Raw genomic sequence first — 25,405 nt, 5'->3', positions numbered from 1 at the left:
ATCACCCCTGCTGTGTCTGCTGTTCCTGCTGCTACTCCTACTGACCACCGGGACCATGTGAGTCTTGACAGTGTCAATTCTTTTACTAGGGTTCCTTTCATCAGGGTCACAAACGTTTTCTTAGAAATGGGAATAAGCAGTGTGTAACGAACAGTGTCATAGCAATCGTCACACATCTTTCAAAGAGTGTCTTGTCCTGGACAACAAAGGACATTGATGAAATCTTGGTTCGTGGTGATGAGTTGTACAGTTGCATGAGTCGACAAAATATGATCAGTGATGCTGATCGCAGTGGGTACATTTTTGTCCACGAATTACCCAAGAAGCTTAAATGGGACAATACGACTGTCTGTTTAAACTATTTGAACCAATACAGTGGAATTATTGGCGTGGAACACTATGATCTAGCTGTTCAAGATATAGCCATGCCTCTCGACATAGCTATCCAGAAGGCACTGTTAGAGGCACATGCATGTTTGCTGAATATAAGAAGGAACACATGTGCTGTGTTTAGGTTGGGGTCAAGGTTTGCTGTGTTTGATCCGCATGCAAGAGGTGAAGATGGTGGTTTGCAGCTTCATGGTACCAGCATTGTAGCATGCTACGACACTTTGGACATGGCATACGAACATGTCACTAACCTTGTTTATTCACTATATGGTGACGATGATGTGTCTAACGAAACTTTTGAAGTCACTGCTGTTGAAGCTGTTTCAGTTGACCAGGTGTCAGTGTATGAGAGTGTCATTGATGTTGAGTCAGAAACATTGGCTGTTGTAGCTGGCGAACATGTCTCAAGTGACTCTGAATCTATGGTTTGTGACCAGGTGTCAGTAGATGATAGCGTTATTGATCTTGAATCAGAAACATTGGCTGTTGTAGGTGTCGAAAATGTTGCTAGTGATTCTAAATCTATGGTTTGTGACCAGGTGTCAGTAGATGATGAAATCAAAGGGATTTATCTTAAACACTGCAATGAATGTCATTATGAGCCAGTTACATGTGTGAAGGATAATGTATCTAGTATGTGTTATAGTGTAAATACCCTCTGTGAAAATAACGAAAGCCAAAATAAGAGAAAGAGACAGAGATATGCTGAAGACAGTGAATATAGCCAACTCAAAAAAATGAAAGGACAACAGAGATATGCTGAAGACAGTGAATATAGCCAACTCAAAAAAATGAAAGGACAACAGAGATATGCTGAAGACAGTGAATATAGCCAACTCAAAAAAATGAAAGTACAACAGAGATATGCTAGTGACATAGAGTATAAAGAAAGTAAACAACAAGCAAGTGTTAACACCTACGCAACTAAACCTGTGGCCAAAGAAAAACTCAGAAAGAGAAACCAAACTAACTATGCTAACCCTGAATATAAAAAAAATCTGCTACAGAGACACAAAACTAAGTATGAAACTAAACCTGGATACAAACAAGGTCTCATACAGAGAGGCAAAATTAATTATGCAACTAAACCTGAATTTAAACAAAAAATCATACAGCGCAATAAAGCTAAACAAGTTAAGCAATTACTTAAAAACCATGACATTAATTTTGTAATTGAGCAGTTTAAAGAAAAGGTAAGACATGGCCCAAAATTTGTTTGTTGCGTATGTCATAGATTATTATTTCTACATCAGGTAAAACAATGTAAAAAAAGATCTACATATGTAAAGAAGGGTTCTTTAGTAGCATCAGTAGCACGCGAATGCATAACTTCCACATATCTTCATAAATGTACAAATTCATGTGACACAAATTGCTCTTTCTCACATTTAGCTAAATTGTGGATTTGTTATACATGTCATACTAAAATAGATAAAGGTAAAGTACCTGAAGGAAGTGTAATAAATAATTTACAAGTGTATCCTATTCCAGAAGTTCTTGCCAATATGAATTCATTAGAAGGGCATTTAGTTGCACAGACTATACCATTCATGAAAGTATTGGCTTTACCAAAGGGAGGTCAGAATGGCTGTCATGGGCCAGTAACTTGTGTTCCATCTAACAGTGATGTTATTAGTAATGTTCTTCCTAGATCAGAAAGTCAGGATCTCATAATTAAAGTTAAACTAAAGCGAAAACTTTCCTACAAAGGCCATTATGATTATCAGTATGTGAACACAAATAAAATTCATGACGCTTTAAAATACTTAAAAAAACACAACAAATTCTATACAGGTGTGAAGTTTAATGAGAATTGGAAAAATCCCCTGGAAAAAGAAACTAATGATGAGAAAGATAAATGTGATGAAGTTGTAGATGATATTGAAGAACATTTAAATGACAGACAGCAGCATGGGATGTACTTGGATACATGTTTGCAACCAGTGGATATAGCACAGGAAATAATGGATCAAAACTTTGAGAGTATTTTATCAGTAGCTCCAGAACATTCCATGATGTCAGACAGCATAAGTTAACACCCGCCAAATATTTCAATAGTAGAATTCTTCATGCAGATGGTAGATTTAGCAAAAATTTAGAATTCATGACGTTGTCTGCTGATTTACGATGGACAGAGTTGATGGAAACATTTATGCAAGTGCAACATGTAAAAGGCAATGTAACTGACATGGACTGGTCGCAAAAATGTAATCTGTTACAAAATAATCCCGTGACAGCAGCAAGGATGTTTGATTATAGGTTTCGTACTTTTTTAAAAGAAGTAATCATGTCTCCCGCTCAACCAATTGGCAAAATAATTGATTATTTCTACAGAGTAGAATTTCAGCAAAGAGGTTCCCCTCATGTGCATTGTCTTTTCTGGGTGGAGAATTCCCCAAAGATAGGAACAAACCCAGATCAAGAGGTTGTTGATTACATTGACAAATATATTACATGTGATCTTCCTCCTGAAAGTGATGCTATGCATGAGGTTGTTTCTGGTGTTCAGATGCATAGTAAAAAACACACAAAGAGTTGTAAAAAGAAGGGCACAGTCTGTAGATTTAATTTTCCACGACCTCCAAGCAATAACACATTTATTTGTAAAATAGAAGAAAAGAAGCAAGAAAATGAACCAAATAAAGAGCAAGAGCAAAAGCAACAAGATCAGCCTAGTGCAGAACAAAAGCTGAAACTAGCAAAAGATATAATGACAAAAGTAAAAGTAGCCCTTTCAAATGAAGAAGCAACCTATCACAGTGTCGACGCTTTGTTCAATTCAATTGGAATCAATCAGGCAATCTTTGAAAAGGCTTATCGATTAACTACCAAGAAAACCAGTGTTGTGCATAAAAGAAACCCTAGTGGGGTTTGGATAAATCAGTACAATAGAGACCTTCTGCGTTGCTGGAACGCCAATATGGACATCCAGTTTGTTACTGATCCGTATGCCTGTGTTGTTTATATAATATCATACATCTCTAAAGCAGAAAGGGAAATGGGATTGTTGCTTTCACATGCACAAAATGAAATTAAAACAAAACAGGCTCTAAACAAGTTGGGTAGCGTATTTCTACACAATCGAGATGTTTCCGCCCAGGAAAGTGTGTATCGACTCACAAATATGAGATTAAGGGAAAGTTCCAGAAAAGTAGTATTTGTTCCTACTGGAGACAGCATTGTTCGAATGAGTCTTCCTCTCAGCGTTATTCGAAAAAGAGCAGAACATGAAGATACACACACACAGGCAAAATTTGGATGACTAGCACTACTGATCGTTATAAATGTAGACCTAAAACTAATGAGTTTAAAGACGTGTTTGGCTACTTTTGCATCAGAATACAGGCAGGTTTACAAAAACGAAAGCTCTAAACCAGGTTTAATCACGTTAGATGATAAATGTGGCTTTGTTAGAAAGAGGACGAGGACAGATGTGGCTGTTGTTAGATATGCTCGGTTTTCACCAACAAACCAGTCTGAAAAGCACTATCAAAGTTTACTTCAGCTGTTCTTGCCACACTATAATGATCAAGAATTGAAACCTCCATCATTTATTTGTTTTGAAGAGTTTTATGATGCAGGCTCCATATCTAACTGTAATGGTGACATTGTATCTGTCAAAGAAGTAGTAGATATGAACAGGTCTAAATTTGAAATTGAAGCAGAAAAATTAGAAGAGTGTGAAGAAATTATAGAAAGCAATGGATTTCCAGAAGATGCATGGGCTTCTCTTTGTCCTGAATCTGAACGTTTGGAGTGTTTAAGAGGAAATGAGACTTAATCAGCCTGTGTGTCCAACAGAACAAGAAGTTATTCCAGATCTGGAGCCAGAACAACAACCACTTGTGTCAATGGAATTCCAAAAACAAAATTAGTCGTACTGAAGCTCAATCTATGTTGCGTTCATTAAATGATTTACAGGCTCAGGTGTTTTATGAAATACGACAGCGGTGCCTAAAGAAAGTAAATGGAAATAATCCAGAACCATTTCATGTTTTCATTTCTGGTGGAGCAGGCACAGGGAAATCTCATTTGATTAAAGCTGTGTATTATGAATCATGCAGATTATTAGCAAGACTGTCTAATTATCCAGATGATGTTCACGTTTTACTAACAGCCCCTACTGGAGTAGCTGCTTACAACATTAATGCTATGACAATTTACCACAGCTTTGCTATAAGTAATAATGTCTCTTTACCCTATCAACCTCTAAAGGAGGAAAGAGTAAATACTTTAAGAGCCAGTTTGAAAGACCTACAAATATTAGTGATAGATGAAATTTCAATGGTTGACCACAAACTGTTGATATATATCCACGGCAGACTACGGCAAATTAAACAATGTGGTGATTTTTCTCCCTTTGGCAATGTGTCCGTAATAGCTGTTGGCGATTTTTTTCAACTGCCACCCATTAAAGGAAGACCTCTTTACTCAGAGCAAGCAGGGATGAACATATGGCAGGATACTTTTAGACATGTTGAGTTAAAAGAAATAGTTCGGCAGAAAAATCAAGACTTTGCTATAACACTCAATCGCATCAGAAAACATAAGAAAGGAGAAAAACTTAATGAGCAAGATGAAAGGTTGTTAAAACAATGTGAAACAGGCTTGGGAGAAGACACAGAGGACCTTCACATTTTTGCTACAAACAGTCACATAGACACGCATAACTTCAATATGCTGCATAAAGTGTGTACTGATATAGTCCAAATCAAAGCCCAAGACTTTGACAAAAATCCACAAACGGGTCGTTTTGCAACAAAAACTACCTGCCATACCTTCGATCAAAAGACCTATTTAAACAAATTGTTAAGTGTTGGTACAAATGCTAGAGTCATGCTTATTAAAAATATAGACATTTCAGATGGGCTAGTTAATGGAGTTGTTGGTACCGTTTGTCTTTTAAAATTTGATGAAAATGCTACAGTCCCCAAAACAATTTATGTTACTTTTGATGACAAAAGGATTGGCAGTAATTTAAGAGCAAAATTTCCATGTTCATTACCTGGACTTGAAAATGCAACACCAATTGGACTTGATGAAGACACTGTAACAAACAGTGGTGGAATTAGACGGCAGTTCCCACTACGCCTGGCGTGGGCCTGTACAGTACATAAAGTTCAAGGCTTAACTTTGGACAAAGCAGTGGTTTCTTTTAAAAAGATTTTCTCTGCTGGACAAGCGTGTGTAGCTCTGAGTCGTGTAACATCAGTAGAAAACCTAATCATTCAAGATTTTAAAGCCACTGCTATCTATGCAAAACCTGATATAGATGAACATTTAAATGCCATGGAACCATACTTTAAGACTCCATTAGCAAGACCAGCTTTTTCTCTGAAAATCTGTTTACACAACATTCAAGGTCTAGATGTACACATTAATGACTTAAAACAAGATCGCAGAATTTTGGATGCTGATGTGATTTGTCTAACAGAAACATGGTTGCAACACAATGCATCACAGACTAATATTGACATGCCAGGATGGACATTTTATCACAAAGCTAGATCTCAATCTTACAGTGACATGACACTTTTTTCTAGGTTACAGAAGGAAAAACAGGGTGGTGTTGGCTTCTATCACAAAAACCACATCATCTGTAACAACATACATGTGCAATGTACTGTCTTGGAAGCAATAATGTTTAAGGTTCAGCCTATGAACCATAATTACTTGGTACTGTACAGACCACCATCATACAAAATTGGCCTATTTAAAAGAAAACTTGAGGCTGTAGTTAGGCCTGTCGCGATAGTCAATAAATCGAGTTATCGCATGATAAAAAAAAATTAGCTCGATAATTTTTCCGGCCGCGATAATTTCCATTTGCATTCTTGTTTATTTTCCTCGTCTCTCTCTACCAGAGAGACTGGAGGACCACTCTCGGTTCCTTAGCGTAACGAGGAGTGAACCCTCTTGTCAGTTGCATGGTCTTTGTGTGGGCGGTATGCTACTCCAGCCGGAGAGAGCGAGAGCAGGGTTTCCTGCAGCACTTTGCAGTTAAGGCGCCGTAAAAAAAAAAAAAAAAGTATACGAGCGATATCCACCGTGTTACTCGGCGTCCTGTTTTCTCCCTTTCATTCCAAACCACACAGCTGACAACCTGCAGGTGGAGACTGTGGGGGTGGGGGGTGGAGACGGGCTCGGACATACACGCCGCTGTGGACTCGTCAGTCTCGCAAGCGGTTTCAGGAAAGTGGCTGCATGTGTCCGACAACGCACAGAACATTAACGGTACAAGCCTACAGCTGTCCGCGGACACGGAGTGTGGAAAGTATGTCAGAGTTGGCGCCTGTATGTGTGTGTGTGTGTGTGTGTGTGTGTGTGTGTGTGTGTGTGTGTGTGTGTGTGTGTGTGTGTGTGTGTGTGTGTGTGTGTGTGTGTGTGTGTGTGTGTGTGTGTGTGTGTGCCCGTGTGTCCCCCCCACGAAGCTCCGACCTGCAGAGGAGCAGAAGCCGCACCTTCGCCAAAATGAAGACTGAAAAACAGAACTATTTTGGTACATTTACTCGCCACGTGGCAGATAGCCATACATATAGATTTTATTTATTAATTATATATTATTTAAATGTAATATTTAGTGTTAAATAATTGTAAAATGTAGTACAGAGTCTGTAGTCTGAGAACTTACGTGTCACAAATGGCAATTCCACAACTGTACATCAGCGTGAAAGACGAAATACTAAAGGAGATCAAAGACATATTGTGGATATTTAAAATGTCTTCCAGTTCCAGTGTTAAATATTCTTTAGAAATAAAAGTGTATTGATCTTTGAAAAGGTGTACCTGTAGTATTATTATTATTATGATGACATTATCATTATATTAGATGCAAATGGTCTCTCGATGACAATATTATCGTTTATCGCAATAATTTCTGGGAAAATTTATCGTCCAGCAAAATTTGTTATCGTGACAGGCCTAGCTGTAGTCAACCGTTTTAATGATCTATCAGGTGGTAAAATAATAATGGGAGATTTTAATGACAATGTACTGCTTTCAAAATCTATAAAAACCTTAATGACTCATCAAGGTTACATTCAGATCGTTACCTCACCTACAACCGATAATGGGACAGCAATTGATCACATTTACATTAGAGACATAGATCCTGCAATAGTAAATGTAGAGATAATGTCAACATACTACAGTTATCATGAATGTATTTGTATGGGTTTCTTATCTACTTAAATTACATGGGAAGCTAAATTCGTCTCTGAAAGTGGAACGTCTGTACTACTGTGAAATGGGGGGAGGGGGTTTACAGTGAGCTTTGTGTCATAGGGGCATAGCATCGCATTTACACAGCTAATTTATTCAAAGTCCCAGAGGTGGCCTCAAATGTGTAAAATATAATCCTCCGACCTCTACATTAGTAAACTATACATGTATTTGTCACAAAAAAAACGCTTACTTTAACTGCATGATAAAAATTTAAAAACCGGTTTATTTTACTGCATTAAAACAGCATGTTTCACTAAAACATATATTAATAAACATTTAGCTCATGTTTACCACTCATTTAAAAACTGCACATTATATATTTATCTAAATTTTTCAGAACCAAATATAGTACATTTATGCCATAATATTAAATACTGTTATTTATATGCTGTTGCTAATGCAGGTTTTGCTTTACCTTCCATGTTCCGTCAACAAAAGCAAAAGGCACCGGTATGGTACTTCTGGTTTACTGGGATGTGGTTCGATTCCCTGCGGTGTCCTGCTAATTGTTTTGACATTTACATGAAAGCACCTATTAGTTTCATTCTATTAATTCTCTCTAAGAATTCCCACAAACTTCAATGAACTGTCAACATATAAACTATTTACTAACATGTAACCTAAGCAATAAAAAAGTAAATATTACACTATTTATGCTCCCCTTTTATTTTAGTATTTAAAAAAAAAAAATAACTTTAGAGATTTTCATTGCAAAAGGTTTATACAATGTTTTCCATGCTTGTCCAATGAACCACAAACAATGAACCTGCACATGTTAAACAGTCAAAGACTATTACAACTTAAGGGCAATTTCTAGTTATAAGATACTTAGAAAAGTAAAGACACTTTTCTACTGACTCTGAAATACACCAAAAGATAGATATATTCATTATTATGGCCCGAGCGCCGACAGCGGCGAAGGCCCTATTGAAACTGAAGGAATTATTCTTTCTTTCTTTCTTTCTATTCTTTTCCCGTCAAATGATTTGGCTTTTTGAGGGGCTTAACATATTCAAAAACTCACCAAATTTGGCAGTTGCATCAAGTCTGGTGAAAATTTACGTGTTTTTAAGTTGTTAAAAGAAAAACTTTTAATCATAGGTCGTGGCCATGTCGGGTGGCCATTTTGTGCGTTTCGCCGCCGAAACAGGAAGTGGGTGTAACTCGAGTGTACTTTGTCCAATTACCTCGAAACTTTTCAAGATTCATAAGAGTTGAACCCTGAGGTCAAATAAAGGCCGATATTTACTTAAAGTCATAGCGCCCCCCTTGTGGCAACAGGAAGTAGGCCTAACATTTCTTACACACAGTGTATCGGAAGTGGGTGTAACTCGAGTGTACTTTGTCCGATTACCTCGAAACTTTTCAAGATTCATAAGAGTTGAACCCTGAGGTCAAATAAAGGCCGATATTTACTTAAATTCATAGCGCCCCCTAGTGGCAACAGGAAGTAGGCCTAACATTTCTTACACACAGTGTATCAATCTTGGTTGTAACAGTATGGATTAATTTCACAAAGACCCGAAAAACTCTGGACATCTAGGCTGGATGCAAAACCTTCTGTAAGGGCTAAGAAGACAAAACAAAAACATCAGCAGAAAGGGGGCCGTTTGGCGTTGCATACAACATGCTCGACCTCAGAAGGGATTACAAGGCCCAAACTGGTATATGTTGACTATAGCGCCCCCTAATGGCCGATGTTCGCCACATTTGGTACAGTGCCTCAGAACGCCATTCCAAACAAGCACCACAAATTTTGTGTTGATTGCTTTTACTGTGGCAGAGATATTGCAATTGCAAATTTCCCATTTAAATGCATTGAGTTAGTGGGCGAAACAAATAAACGTTGCTTATAGCGCCCCCTAAAGGCCGATCTTCGCCAAATTTGGTACAGAGCATCGTAGTGGAATGTTGAACAAGGATCTCAAGTCATTTGGTGATAACTTTAAATTTAACGGAGATATGATATGATACGTGTGTGGTAGCTAGGTAGGACAATTTGTTTGGTTGTCAAATTGGCATAGTTTAACGTAGCAAAATGATTTCCATAACTTTTTGTCAGGTCCATCTGGAGATGCTAACTACTAGGTTTCGTGCAGATCGGTCGCACGGCCTAGGACGAGTTCGAAAAAGTTGGTTTTGCACGTTGCGCGATACTGCGAAAAAACGTTTGCGCGGAAATGGGCGGGGCCTATATCAGGCAATTCAGCATGATTCAAGGAACACGTGGATGTAAGAATTTCTAATGTGTGATGTGTATTGTGGGAGTTAATTACAAAAAACCATTATAGCGCCACCTAGTGGTCCACATGTGTAATTTTTGGTAGGTGTAATCCACGGCCCATTGTCCATCTACTCTTTAAATTTAAAGTTGTTCACATTAGTGTAAGTGGTGAATCTAGAGTTGGGTCACATTGGGTCCCATAGGCCACGCCCACTTTGACCCCTCGGAACTCCATTCTAGGGGTGGCCTCAGGATTGGCCACAGATGGTACCCATCAAATTTCGTATAAATCGGATGAGCCGTTCATGAGATATAAACTTTTTGTAGTTGTAGCGCCCCCTAGTGACCGATTTTCGGAAAACTCATGGAGTACCTCCCGAGGGGCATGGCAAAGAATAATCTAAAGTTTGGGGTTGATAGCATTTATTTTGGCTGAGATATGGCAAAGTTGGTGTTTTCATAGTTAGCTACACAAATTTGTTTGTGCGTTATATGCACAATTTGTATCGTACAAAAATTTTTTCCATAAATTTTAGTCAGGTCAGTCTGGAGATGCTACGGTCCAAGTTTTGTGCAGATTGGTCGCACGGTCTAGGAGGAGTTAAAAAAAGTAGGTTTTTGATAAATCGCGATTTTTCACGCATAAAAGTCTCGGCGGAAATGGGCTTGGTCTATATCACGTGATTCAGTTGGATCCAGGGAACGCGTGGATGTATGGTTTTTGAATGTCGGGTGTACGGTGTGGGAGTTATAGGGCCAAACGCTTTTTTGTCTGCTATAGCGCCACCTAGTGGTGGAAATGGGTCAATTTTTGCGCCTGAGGTCCTTGCGGGGTTTTGGACCAGTCCTGAAAATTGCAACCCCCCACCTTGTACGGTTTAGGCTGCAGTCTGAGTTTCAAAAAAAAATCCTTAGAAAAACAATAGGGTTCCACAGCCCTGCTGTGCGAACGGCGTAGCTATTGCTACCGCCGGTTCTTCCAGACTCGGGCTTGGACCCCTAAGGTTCTTCCAGACTCGGGCTTGGACCCCTAAAAATGTACATTTGCAGTAGGCTTCAGGTAATTATTACCACAATGAATTTATAACCTAGGCTTAGGCTCACCTGTGTCCCGTAACAGTAATGATTTGTCTGGACTCCAGCCCGGCCTCAGACAGACGACATTGAACGACAAACTAACGTATTCATCCCCGGCGTCATCCACTTTTATGGCGAATGAGGACGCAGTCAGTTCCCGAGTGCCCTCCCTGCCTCGCCTCGCCAAGCAAAGCTGGAGGTCAAACCAAACTTTGGAAACTAGACCTAACGGGGTGTCCGGGGAGAGAGCTGTCGATTCACGCAGCAATTTCAGGTCAGCCTCGGTGACGTGGGGATGGTGTTTCGCCTTGTCTTGGCCATTCTTTCGATGTGTTTTTAATTATGGATTTGAACACCCTGTTGCTGGTGGTAAACTCTCTGTCCGCATAGAATTTGAACCTTGAGAAATGACGGTTCAGTGAGGCTCTGATGCCGGTCATCGTTGCCACACTGTACGGCTTGCCTACTGCGCTTTGAACTGTAGCATAAAAACGTCTTAACAAATCGTTTAGTTCTTCGGCGCTGCAGGTGTCCGCGTCAGTTGTCACTGTCAGCCTATCCTTCTGCTGGCTCTTCCACTCGGTGAAAACCTTCATAGCAAAGGCAGTTGCCTTTTTTGTGTTTGATTCCAGGGCCCCGTCTTCAATTGTAAGCAGCTCCTCATCTGTCAGATCTCAGAAACGGGTACCCTGGGCCTTGTCTTTTTCTTTTGTCATGTCATCCTCGTCGCTCTTCAACCAGTCCTCAAATGTCTTCCCTACTCCAAATATATTAAAATTGACAATGAATTTGTCCATTTTAAAGACAATGTAATATTTAGAACTAGTCTACAGCGAATAATGTTAGCTTAACTGTAGCTGACGTTAATAGTTTCTACAGTGACCACACCATGCTGCATCTGATCACTAATGTTAGTTTAATAAGGTAGTTGCTACATTGTATCTTGCTTGCAAAACTATGTATCGACTGACCCTCCAATAGATTTCAGACACGTTTTAGAAACTTTTTTAAACAAGGTTTATTTTTACAATGGACCTCATGTTTGAAATTTCTGTGATAGAAAAAAATACAAGTGGCGTATTGATCTACTATTTGATGACGCTGTGCTCAGTCAGCGGGCAATACAGAGCGGGCAATATGCCGGGTTAATGCCCTCCTCCCAGCCAATCAGAATGAAGCATTCTTAAACGAAGTAGAATAAATAGTATTAAGTTGCTGTGAGCTGTAGCCAACATTCACCACTTCTAAACAGAGGCAGAACATAACGGAATCTCTAAGATTATTCCTTAACAGTGCTGTGCAATGCGAGAAGATCTCAGAGTTGAACTGGGCAGACACAGCAGTTTTTATCAGACTTTTAATAGCTTATGGTTTTGGAGATTTGCTGTGTAGTTTTTTTGAGTGAGAGATTTCAAAAATCGTGTGACATGACAAGTTTTTGTGTGTAAGCAGTTGGAAAAAACTGTAATATAAAACATTGCTCATAAAATGAGCTCCAACTGCCAAGGCAACTATTGCAATTTCCTGTTGGATGGAAACCAAGCTTTACAATTGTTTAAAACACACAAGCGCTTCAGGGCTGGATTTCATCAATCCTTTTGTTTTTGTACACTGAGACAGCAATTATAAACTGTTTAGATATTCTAATGACATGGCCTTAGTTGGTCTCTTTCGTGAGACTGATGCTGTCTCTGATTTGACTTTGACTTTTGAAAAATCAAAAGTAGCCCTCAGTATCTGGTGTGGCCACCAGCTGCATTAAGTAGTGCAGTGCATCTCCTCCTCATGTACTGCACCAGACTTGCCAGTTCGTGCGGTTGTTTTTGCCATCCTGTACCTGTCCCACAGGTGTGATATTCGGATGTACCGATCCTATGCAGGTGTTATGTGCATGTTCATTAATTGTTTATGATTCATTGAACAAGCATGCCCAGAGGAACATTTTATTGCTCAATGGTTGCTATTCTACAGCTCAGGAGACAAAACTGTGATTCTCAGTTCAGCCTCGTTTTTATTTCAATTTTGTCTGACCTATTTCTTATATGTTGCTCCTAAAATTCACTAGGAGAAATAGGTGAGACAGAGCAATATTTGCAGGAGTCATAGTTGAGACGTGATGGAGATAACTTGCTCAGTCTCGTTAATGGCTCATTTTGTTCTCATTTTTGTCCGACCCATGTCTTATATGTTGCTCCTAAAATTCACTAGGAGAAATAGGTGAGACAGAGCAATATTTGCAGGAGTCTTAGTTGAGACGTGATGGAGATAACTTGCTCAGTCTCGTTTTGTTCTCCTTTGGAAAAGAAAATGAGCAGTACCAGAGCTAATATTGAGCAATATATGAGTCATACATTTATATATCTATAAATAAATTTAAAAATGTCTTATATTTTAGATTCTTCAAAGTAGCCACCCTTTGCTTTTTTTGATAACTCTGCAAACCCTTGGTGTTCTCTCAATGAGCTTCATGAGGTAGTCACCTGAAATGGTTTTCACTTCACAGGTGTGCTTTGTCAGGGTTAATTAGTGGAAGTTTTTCCCTTATCAATAAAAAAGCAAAGGGTGGCTACTTTGAAGAATCTAAAATATGACATGTTTTTAGTTATTTCACACTTTTTTGTTAAGTACATAATTCCATATGTGTTCATTCATAGTTTTGATGCCTTTAGTGAGAATCTACAATGTAAATAGTCATGAAAATAAAAAGGAAACGCATTGAATGAGAAGGTGTGTCCAAACTTTTGGCCTGTACATTAATTTGCATTAAATATTCTATAAAATTATATTAGTTTGAACTACTTATACAGATTACATTAACAGGAAATGTTTTCCCCAGCAATGAATGTTAAAAGCGCTAGTCACAGAACAAATAATTAAGTTTGATTTATTGTTTTTGTAATGTCATTTTGTGGAACATGATGGAACATGACTCAGTTTCTCAGAATGATTTAAGGTATTTAAAATGGTTGCCAAACAATTTGAGGTGGACATTTGCTTGAAAGCTTTTTTTCTACACTATTTGATGGTCAACACTGGAGTTTTAAGTTTCAGAAGTCCCTTACAACTTCAGATTACAAATGTTTATAGATTTGAGACTTGTAATAACAGCAACATGGAAAATAATAGCAGGCCTAACAGGTCATCTGTACTAGTTCATTTTGAAGAACCAATTCCAACAATAACACCTGGAAACCACAGAGCCAGTTTCATCAAGGCTACTTCAAATTTCTGAGGTAAAATGTGTAATTCAAATAGTTACTAATCAAATTAAAAGGAAATTGCTTTGCATTGATGAAGTAATCAAAATAAAGTAATTCAAACCACATTTATAATGGTTAACTTATAACAGTAAGCATTAACATTTCCAAAGTAACCTTCCTAACACTGAATGTAAGTGAGATTCAACACATTCTTTCTGTTGTGTGGCTGTGTGGAATTTCTTTGAATTGCCATGAATATAATTCCACTTCCTGTCATTCAAATTCAAATTCAACTTCCGGTGGGGCAGAGTCCATTCAATTCAAATTGCAATTTATGAATTGAATGGAGGCCAATTCTGAAATTCTGAATTTTGCACAAGCCTGGTGTGAACTTGCTGATTATGTCATTTCTTTTTTTTTTATTGGAACAAAGAACACAAAGTTATCATGGATGCTCAAACAGTATCACAACATAATTCCAACATCTTGATATACAATATCACACTTTCCTCAATGGTTTACATACATAATCCATTTTTCCCACAACTTGTTACATTTGTCAAATTTGAGCCTTAATATAAATGTAAGTCTCTCCATACTGTATATTTCGTTTACGATCCCTAGCCATTGATTGTTAGTTGGAGGGTCAACCTGCAACCATTTACGGGTTATTGCTTTCCTACTGCTTGCAAGCAATATTTTTAATAAATATTTATCCTTATCTAAAACATTTCCTGGTATTTTACCTAATTATATAGTATTGAACGAAAAATCAATCTCTACCCTCAATATTTTCTCAATTTTTTTTCCCTGTCAGGGAAATATGACTTTGGAGCAGTTTATATACAGTAAAAGGCCTAAAACCAATAACAAATAATAGGACAAAAAGAAATGCAACCAAATTGCAACTGTTGTGATTTTAAGTTTCTTATGCAATTTGGAAATTATTTTGTGATTTTTTTTTTTAGATTCTTTTTTGGGCTTTTCTGCCTTTTAATGGATAGGACAGCTAGGTGAGAAAGGGGGGGAAGACATGCGGGAAATTGTCACAGGTCAGATTTGAACCCTGGACCTCTGCGGCGAGGCATAAACCTCCACGTATATGTGCGCCTGCTCTACCAACTGAGCCCACCCGGCCACGATTCTGATAATTTTATTAATCTGATCATTTATACTCTTTTCAGGCTTGAGAAAATATAGCCCATTTCCCGTGCTCCAGGAAGAGGTCTTACTCTACTTACCCTACATACTTTTAGCCTGGGGAAAACCCTGATGAACTTCCAGCAAATTTGAGATTTAGTCTGCAAGTCTTGGCCAAAAGCCCATTGAAGCCCTTTACCATGACCGTTTAACAGATCTGGCCCAGAAAGTTATGGAGGCTCGGGGCCGGTGTTACAGTTTAATTAGTTTTTGATTTAACTGGTGATATGTGTTGCAGGCGGGGCTGCACCGCTGCAATAAACAATTCTGATCAGTTCGCCTCTTTTTCACATTCATTTGTTGGGGTCTTGTGAAACACGGTAGGATCGGGTTACTGGGACAGTCACGGTAGTTTTGGACCCAACAGACATACATGAACAAATGAGCCGTTTTTTGTTACGAAAATATCACTCGTTGTCTGGCGAGTGTGTTAAGAATTCTCTAAAAGACGTGTTCTTTCGGATTTCTGGAGGAGGAAGGAGAGGCTATGGTCGAATTGAAAGTTAAGCAAAATGTTTAATGAAACTGCATGAAAACGACAAGACAAAACACAATCAAACATAAAACATGAAAACACTGCAGCTGACAGCGGACTGATCTCATGCTTCTCCTTGCGGAGTTACAGAAGAACAGTCATGTGACATGACAAACAATACGCTGTAAACAGCGGACTTCAACATGCTTCCCCGGTCGGGGTCACAGATCGAAGTCCCGAATCTTTCTCCTGCTCCCACATTTATTCCTGTCTCTCAGGATAAAGACACACCTCTGATTTTAGGTTTACCCCAGGTCACAGACTAAGGTTGATTATCATGGAAGTGTTGATCCCACAGTAATATGCATTTCCTTTGTTCTAATCACGGCTAGCTCAACAGTTACTTTTCCTGTGGGGACAATGAGTCTCCTACAGTATGCTAAATGTCAGCAATGACCTAAACAATTCTTTAGAAGCTACAGAGGGTGTGAGCCAGACCAATGCTAATCAGTGTAGTTATTTGATTAGATCTAGCAAGTACATTGTTTTCAATACATAAGCCGGGTTTTAACTTTTTAACTTCAACAATCCCTCATTTTTCACACCTTTGGTGTGAAAACACTATGAATGTTAATGAAAACAATGTCATTACATAAACATACAACAAAAATGTAGACATTAGCAAAATGTGTTTGATTTATACAAGAAATTATTTTTCATCTCTGACCTCATCTTATCTGACTCCATATATTGTATCAAGAAGGTTATTTTCTCTTAACAAAATATGTTTTGCTGGTTTTACTCACAGTGATTAGTGACTTGCATTCCATTTGAAACAAAAACAGAAACACTTAATTAAATCAGAAGATATTAAAGCTGTTGACCAGGTAAAGACAATGGAAGGGAAAACATTTTAGAAATCAAAGAAAACAAAACCAAATTCAAGTTTCCACACTGCACTTCAAATACTGCACAAGGAATAACTTGTCTCAAATCTGTAATGCAATCAGGTGGGCTGAAATCTATTCTATGGCAGAAAATATCTTTTATCTGGCTCAAGGAAAAATGCATTAGGTTTGATCTTAATCTCAAAGGAGCTAAAAACTGATACACACACACTTCAATATATGCTGTCAGTTCAGATGGAGTGAGCACAAGGAAACAGTCTTCATCAATGACCTTTCTGTAGTGAAAGATGCAGACTTGTGATAAAAGTCTGAAATACAGATTTTGACAGTTCCTTATTCAATATTATCCAATCTGAAAAATGTGGGACAAAATCTCAGATCGCTGCTGGTTCATTCTCATGCACCCAGCACAGGCGGCAACGTCACCAAAAAACCTTAGCAGGCTATGGCGCACTCTTGACGTCACATTTGCGCGCCTAGCTTGGCTGCAGCTGCTGTAAAAAATGCTCTTATCCTCCTGAGCATTCTGGCTCTTTAACCGTTGAAACATGAAGGTGACAGATCAGAGGGGAGCCCAGGGTCTCCTTACTGCTGACCCAATTCTCCTCACTCCGCTTATTGGCGTTGGTGTCCATCTTACTGTGCTGGCATTCAAGCGTTACATCCTGTAGAAAAAAGCCATCCTTAGCTTTTTTGGTGTGTCAGCAGGCCCAGGGTCAGGGGGTGGGATCCAGTTTCCTTGCTCTGTCAGGAAACCACCGCAGGAATTCAGCAGCAGTGAGCACCGCTGGTTCTCTCCGTCGGCGTCTGAACCCGGACTGGGTTCCTGTAGGCACTCTGCTGGGCTGAAGTTGAAGTGCGAACATGGATCCTTGTGATGCGTCTCTCCCACTCCACTGCAGCGCTGGTGTCCAGCAGCACCTTGCATGAATCTGACCTGGATTCCTTGATCTCCTCGATCAGATGTAGTCATCAGGCTGAATGGCTTTATCAGCAGGAATCTGGAGGCTGCTTTCACCTATGAATAAAATTACTGACATGCCAACACACTGCCTTGCGAAAAGTCATATTATTGATAGTTTGTCCTTGATTTGTCCATTAATTTCTCATAGAGGAGAAATTTCCTTTGTCATCTGTGTTTTCCAAAGTCCTTAAGACAATGGGCAAAAAGATTTAGTCCATAACATAATAAATGATCCCCAAAAAAAAAAAAACATGAGTCCATTGTAAACATACAGTACAGATCATCAATTACAAAAACACAAAAAAACAAAAACAAAAAATAAAAACTCCTCTTCTCAAATGGGGGAATGGGCTGCGTGATTCATCTTTTACTATTACTTCAAACATTTTTAACAAACTTGATCAGCAAATTGCTATTTTTTGAGCAAATCAATTTCTATATAAGTCCTGTGTCATTCTTTTGTGGCACATTTAATACCCTGAGAAGAAGATTTGCATAGCACTCTGCGTGGCCAGCACAGAGGCTTTACAAATCCTCTGATCTCCCCCCATTTTTTATTTATTTTTTAACAAAATATTTACAACTAGGGAATAAAAATAATAAAAAATCAACAAACCATGAAGAAATATCAATGGAAAAGCTACTACCTTGATTCTCTCAACCCAATGATTTCTCAGAGACATCAGAAACATGAAAAAGAATAAAAATCAACAAAAAACAAAAAATAGTGGAAGATTAGCTACAGTAAGATCAGAATGCTTAAAAATACTATTAATTTATCTCCATGTGCCTGTTATTTATCATTTTTAGTGAAAAACAAACCAATTTTGAGTCAAGATGCACAAAAATGCCAAATATGCATCTACCAATTTATCCATTTGAAAACCCCCTAAGGATCTTAAATTATGTTTGTTACAATTGTAGCTAATGTTAAATTGCTTAAAAGTAGCCCAATTTATTTCTCCTTACTGCTGAATTCATCACCACCCCCCATTGAACTCTCTTCCCAGGTAGAATGGGGGATTCACATCGGTGAGAGTGTAAATTCAAACAAAGGCACCTTTTGTCTTGGTTTTGTGTGAAATAAGAGAATGTGTGAAAAAATTCAATCTAACAGCTGCTGTTTTGACTTGCAATGGGCTTATCAATCATTCAGACACAATCCTACTCAAGGCAAAAACCGAAAAGAAAATAGATGATTAAAAATGAAATGCACTTATCTCAACTACCTGAACCATTGAGCAACAAACATTAATTCACAAAAACTCTGAGCAGACATTTTGCTCCCATTTTCAACTGCTAGCTGCTCTTTCATGCATTCACTGAGAAACTCCATTCAAACATTTCCACATCTTTCATACTTGCAGGGTCGACGCCCAACTCTTCAAAGACATATACCGATTAATCCATTTCCACTTTTTCAGCCATTCTCACTGCTTGAGTTTGCACGCTTTTTCACAAAATTCAAACCAGTCATCCAATCAAGAATATACTGTACTGCATTCACACTGCAATCTCCTCAGAAGATAGTTCTCTAGTTTACCGTATTTTCCATAGTCTGACCCCTGGTTTTAGTAGACGCTCTGTTGTAATGATTTACCAACCAGATGGAGTCGCTGTTCGTTATCAGGAAATGGAATTTCCAATGCAAAACTCAACACAAACGAACATCCGCAACCCCCACCGCTGAGCTGCTGCACGCTCTCAATTTAAACAAAACAATCTTACAATGAAATTATAACCACACTGCGCTTTCAATTTCAACACATCTTATTTACACAATGAGTTATTTTACAATCTTATTTACATTTTTCTACACAACACACACAGCGCAGAGTCGCTGCCGCGGACTCAAATCCCAACACCACAATTCTTTAAAATTTGTATTTACAGTAGGCCTTTCTTTACAATTCCTAAGTGTTTTCACACAATTCGACTATACCTATTATTAAATTGATTTTCCTATTCCCATACTATGGGCACGAGAAAAAACTGGGGGGTCTTCCAATGGCGCTTTATTTCCGCCGTCGCCGCAAAATCAGCTTTACCAAGTCCTACTTCCCCACAGCTGTTAAGCTGGCTTTGAAAAAGTCTTAATGTTTTCCTCCGTGCCTTCACATAAACTAATTCTCTGTCGCCGTCCCCCGGCCTTTTTATTTAAAATGTATTCTTTGGTTCTGACCCGCCGATTCAAACGGGCTCCTACTTGCACACGACTCAAACGATTTCAACCTAATGTTGGTGCATCTTAAATTTTTAATTTATTCTTTGGTTCTAACCCGGCCGATTCAAACGGACTCCTACTTGCACGCGGCTCAAACGCTACCTCAGGTCTCCCGTCCTGGTCGGTTCCTTGTGCATTTTTCCATGGACCTTCTTTCAGGCTTTTTAAGCTTTAACCCATACAAATTACACAATCACATACATTGCCCTTGACTTATCACTCTCAACGCAGTTCTCAATTGGGCCTTACTTTATCAATAGCCTACTTGTACAGATTTTAATAGACTTACGAGTTTGACGCTGCTGATCTCTCCCACCTAAATCTTTCTAAATTAACTATTGCAGATTTTCGATAAAAACAGGTTCTGGCTCACCTTTCAATTTCGGGCCCTGTGTTAGAGATCAGCAGTCACACTCCAGTTTTTCAATTTCGCCTTTTTTTTTTTTTCATCCTCCAAAGATCCACGTCGCGGGGTCATCTGTTAAGAATTCTCTAAAAGACGTGTTCTTTCTGATTTCTGGAGGAGGAAGGAGAGGCTATGGTCGAATTGAAAGTTAAGCAAAAGCTTTAATGAAACTGCATGAAAACGACAAGACAAAACACAATCAAACATAAAACATGAAAACACTGCAGCTGACAGCGAACTGATCTCATGCTTCTCCTTGCGGAGTTACAGAAGAGCAGTCATGTGACATGACAAACAATACGCTGTAAACAGCGGACTTCAACGTGCTTCCCCTGTCGGGGTCACAGATCGAAGTCCCGACATCACCTCATTTTCCAAATTATATTCCTGTGGAATTGTGGGTCTCTGATTAAAGACACACCTTTGATTTTAGGTTTACCCCAGGTCACAGACAAAGGTCGTTTCACATGGTAGTGCCGATTCTGTCTAATCACGCCTGGCCCTGCAGGGAGTGGCTCCCCAAAACCAGAAACAATAGTTACCTTTCCTGTGGGGACAATGAGTCTCCTTCATATGCTAAATGTCAGACATGACCTGATTAATTCTTTAGAAGCTAGGTTTTAGGTGAGACACTCAAATGCTGTATTAGTGTACTTGATTAAATTTAGCTGCAGGCCCCATTAAACATTGTTTTCAAAACATGAGCTGGGTTTTAACTTTTAACTTCAACAAGTGTAACGTTGTGTGTCTCTACCACGGTCTCTGACTGTAAACCACTGACACACCGGACACATCTTTTTGATTATCTAGTGACATTCACGCTTTAGTTAGTTATAACGCAGTGTCCAACCTATAGGTAGGCCTATTATAGATAACAAACAAGCTAAACCTGACCTTTCACCTTTCCACACATGCGCCTAACTAATATCCAAATCGCTATAAAATGGGAGTTTGACAGTCCTGTCCAATGATGAATGAGTAGTAGTGTGTAGTGTAGACTACCATAGTGATGAGAATGAAGCACATCCGTAGAATTCAATATAAAACACAATCAACGGGATAGAAGTTGTCACAAATGAATCTGGTATCAGTCGTTGCTATCTCCACAAACATTACGTGCGAACACCTCAGAAAGTATGTTTCACTTATCCCTGTATGAAAGCGTCTCAAACCAACTTGAAGTCAGATTAATAACGGAATGATAGGCTACAAATATAACACTGATAACGGAAACGTTTTGGAAAACACACTGACGTTTGCGGTAGCCAATTGTGAACAGGCATCGACACAGCCACCTACGTCGTCAGTCTTCGTTCTTGCAACGGCATCACAAGTTAATTCAGTAACCGTACAACATGGATTACATGTATTGAGATCTGTTAATATTTCAATACAGCCTGTAAGTAAAACATAAGCTACATATGAGGTTTGTACACCCAGCTGAATGCAGCGTGGAGACAGCTAAAATGTGATCCGCTCAGATTAACTTGTGATACATACAGTAGGCATTTAAAATTGAAATTTAATTATATTTCTGTAGGCTACGTAGATGTGTTATGTTAAAAGCTACAGGCTCATCACAACCACATTATTTAATATTCATTATGCCTACTCATTCATCCAGATAAGACAGCATCTCTATCATATTGCAACAAGTGCACATTACATATTGCACCACGTGGGTCGGAGAGGATGGCACATATTGCAGAATTGACCAATAATGTTGACTTGACTTGAAGTGGCAGGAGTTTGATCCAGTGTGGGTTCAATAAAGTCTATCTTATGTTAATGAATGTCTGAATATCTGCAATATAAGTATTAGGAAACACTGCAATTACAGATATCTGCAATCCAATTGTTAATAGTTATCTTAATTTTAGATATCCATAATGAAAAAACAATATTCCAGATATAGTGTAATTTGAAATATTCAAAACTTCACTTTGCCTAGTAAAAATATTCACAAAGTAGAAGCCAGCTTCCAAATTCTTCTTTTATTTTGTTGACATGTTTGAGTCAAAGGGTTTTACAGAGGGGATTTTATTTTAGATATATCCTTTTATCACTGTATTTATCAGAATATGGTGTCAACAGCCATAAAAAGTCCATTTTCACCACGTTTGTAGGTATAAAATGTTACAGAAGTTAGGCTATGAAGGATATCTGAACAAACCTCTCTGTAAATGCCTTCAGAAGTACATAGGAGTGAATCTGGAAAGCTTGGTGTATGTAAGTGCTACTGAAGTTGAGTTTTCTGACTCGAGTATGAGGAAAAACCCATTTCGAGAAAACGGCCTTCAAAGATTATAAAATCCCACACATTTTGCAAGACATTACATGTAGATACAGTGTTATTGTTTTTTAAAGATTATATTTTTTGGCATTTTAGGCCTTTATTTTGACAGGACAGATGAAGACCTTAAAGGGGAGAGAGAGGGTGAACGACATGCAGCAAAGGGCTGCAGGCTGTATGGCGAGTGGATAGTGCCACGGATAACCTACCGAAGGAGACTGTCGTGTGACTCTTAACGTGTGGATTGACTACACCGTCGCCAGTGTACATCGTAGCTAATAAGTACGCCGCCACACCTAGCGTCGTCGCCAGACGTGCCCCTCCCCCCGAAAAAAAAAATTGATTGAGTGAATTCAAGTTCAATATACAGTAAGACTATAGCCTATAGGTTTAAATGTATTTCAATTCATTCAATATATGTTCCAGGCCCTTTAGCCATTATACAAGTTGCTCTAAAAGTAGCCTACTGACAGTATAAAAATAATACGATAAATTGTAGTATCTCATCAGTTTATGTGACCTGCGCACTGTTGGAAGAATGCGTAACTCTAACATTGATTGAACATCGGCGCCATCTACTGGATCATTGGCACTAATTGCCTTACTGTTTATAAGCTTAATAGATCTATTTACATGTAACTTTATGTACGTATGTGTATGTATGCATGTATACACTTTATAATATACAACTTATATATGTAGCCTACATAGTAGTGAAATGTTCATGTTTAACGTTACCTTGTTTATCTTTGTTTTTAGCCATAACGTTATGTCTGTTTCTGTGTTGAAAGCAACACCTAGCCAGACTCAAATTCCCTTGTGTTTACTTGGCCAATAAAGCAGTTTCTGATAAAAATCCGAAAAATACTGTAAGTTCTTTATTTAGTATCTTTCCAGAGACCCCCAATTTAAAAAAAATCGATTTGAGTCAAAGGCACCACGGTCTCGCTGTGTGGGCTGGCTCTCTGTTCTTTATCTAGCTAGTTGGCCTAGCTAAGACCAGCCAAATCACTGACTTATTTATTATGTAATGGGTAAATGTCAATCAAGCACCTTCATATTTGTTTTAACGTTGAATACCCTTAATGGTTAATTTGTTTGTATTTTTTGAGTGAATTGACGTTCATTTTGGGTAACAAGTGGACGCAACTATCACTAAGGCTGCAAGCTCCCCAGCTATATCAGCTGTTATTTTTATGATTTTTATCATATATCTTGTGACTATACCTTCGTTACGGTCCTAAGGAGGCATAAGACAGTTGCTGATTGTTGTTGATTTTGGTTAAATATGCCAAATTGCTATTTTATTTATGATTGTTGTTCAAACGGCATCTGTCTCTTGTTGCTATGGAGACATTTCAGTGTTCATTCAGCAGTTTAATACTTTTTTATAAGCATGATTATATTATTAGCCACACATTATGAGTAACACATAAGAACCAGAAAGTAAGCAAAAGAACACTAACAAAATGTGAATCTAAACAATGATAATATACTTTACTCTAGTTCAATATTAGGGGAAAAGTCACCCTGACGACGTAGACGTCTTTAGATAGTGAAGGCGTGTGTTTCACACGTTTGTAAGGCGACGTACTTAGTTTAGACGTCTTTAGTAGGCGTAAATTTAATGGGAATTCTAAACATACGCCGTCGCCACGTCGCCGCCGGAAAATGTTTGTACATGCACTCGCCGCCTAGTCTCCGCTGGTCTCTCGTCTGCAATCCCTATTAAATCAATTCCAAAATTCCACACGGTTTGGCGACGACAGGGAGGGTAACCTGCTCCTTCTCCTTCTCCTTGTTATCCTTTGAATGACACAATCCACTCGCCTTACAGGCTGGAGCCAAACCCAGGCCCGCTGCGTCAAGGAGTAAACCTCTATATAAGGACACCTTATATATACCAACTGAGCTATCTGGGCGCTAGTGTTTACTAATGTAAATGTCACAAATCAATCTGGGTGTCTCCACGGCTTGCAGTGAGTGCACACTCGCCAGACAACGGATGATATTTCGTAACAACAACGGCTAATGTTTGCATGCATGTCTGTCGGGACCAGAATTAATGCTCAGCAACTCGTTTCTATCATCAAGTTTCACAAGACCCCGACAAATGAATGTGAAATAGAGTTGAAGCAATCAGCATGTTTATTTCCTGGTTAGTCGGGAATGTGCCGCCCCCCTTCGAATGACTGCAAAACCATTGGCACAGTGCCGGTCCTGATGAAGTCTCGGAGCCGCATGGTTTTTGCCATCTGGGTACTCACTGAAGCTTTAAATGTCAAATTACAATAATTTAGGATGAAGTGTTTTCGTTGCCAATCCACGCTGTATTACTCTATGTAAAAAACACAGTCAGACGAGCTCCTTCAGCATATGATGTTGTCATGTCAAGTTCTACGTCACCACATCTTCTGCAGTACATGATTGATAGGTGCAGAGACAGTGAGTGTAGCAGAGTCTCAGCTGGGTCAACTTGTCTCCTCTGCAGCAGTTGTCCCGCTCTCTGGTTCTGGATGTCGGAGAGGACCGCCTGGTGGTGACGGCTCGGCCATCACTCTTCCATCTAGACATCTTCCATCCCTTCATCATCCACCAGGAGAACAGTGTGGCCCAGTACAACAGCAGCACTCAGGTACATTACACACACACTCACACACACACACACACAGTATACGCTAGAGATGATCTGATACCATTTTTTGCTTCCCAATTCCGATACCTGAACTTGGGTATCACCCGATGCTGATTACTGATCAGATACCAGTGTGTCATATATTTTATTATGTTTTAACAGCTGTATACTTCCATCCCTGTATG

Source organism: Perca flavescens, chromosome 3 (genome assembly GCF_004354835.1).
Source record: "Perca flavescens isolate YP-PL-M2 chromosome 3, PFLA_1.0, whole genome shotgun sequence".
NCBI classification, from domain to species: Eukaryota; Metazoa; Chordata; class Actinopteri; order Perciformes; family Percidae; genus Perca; species Perca flavescens.
This window is presented reverse-complemented; position numbering follows the sequence as displayed.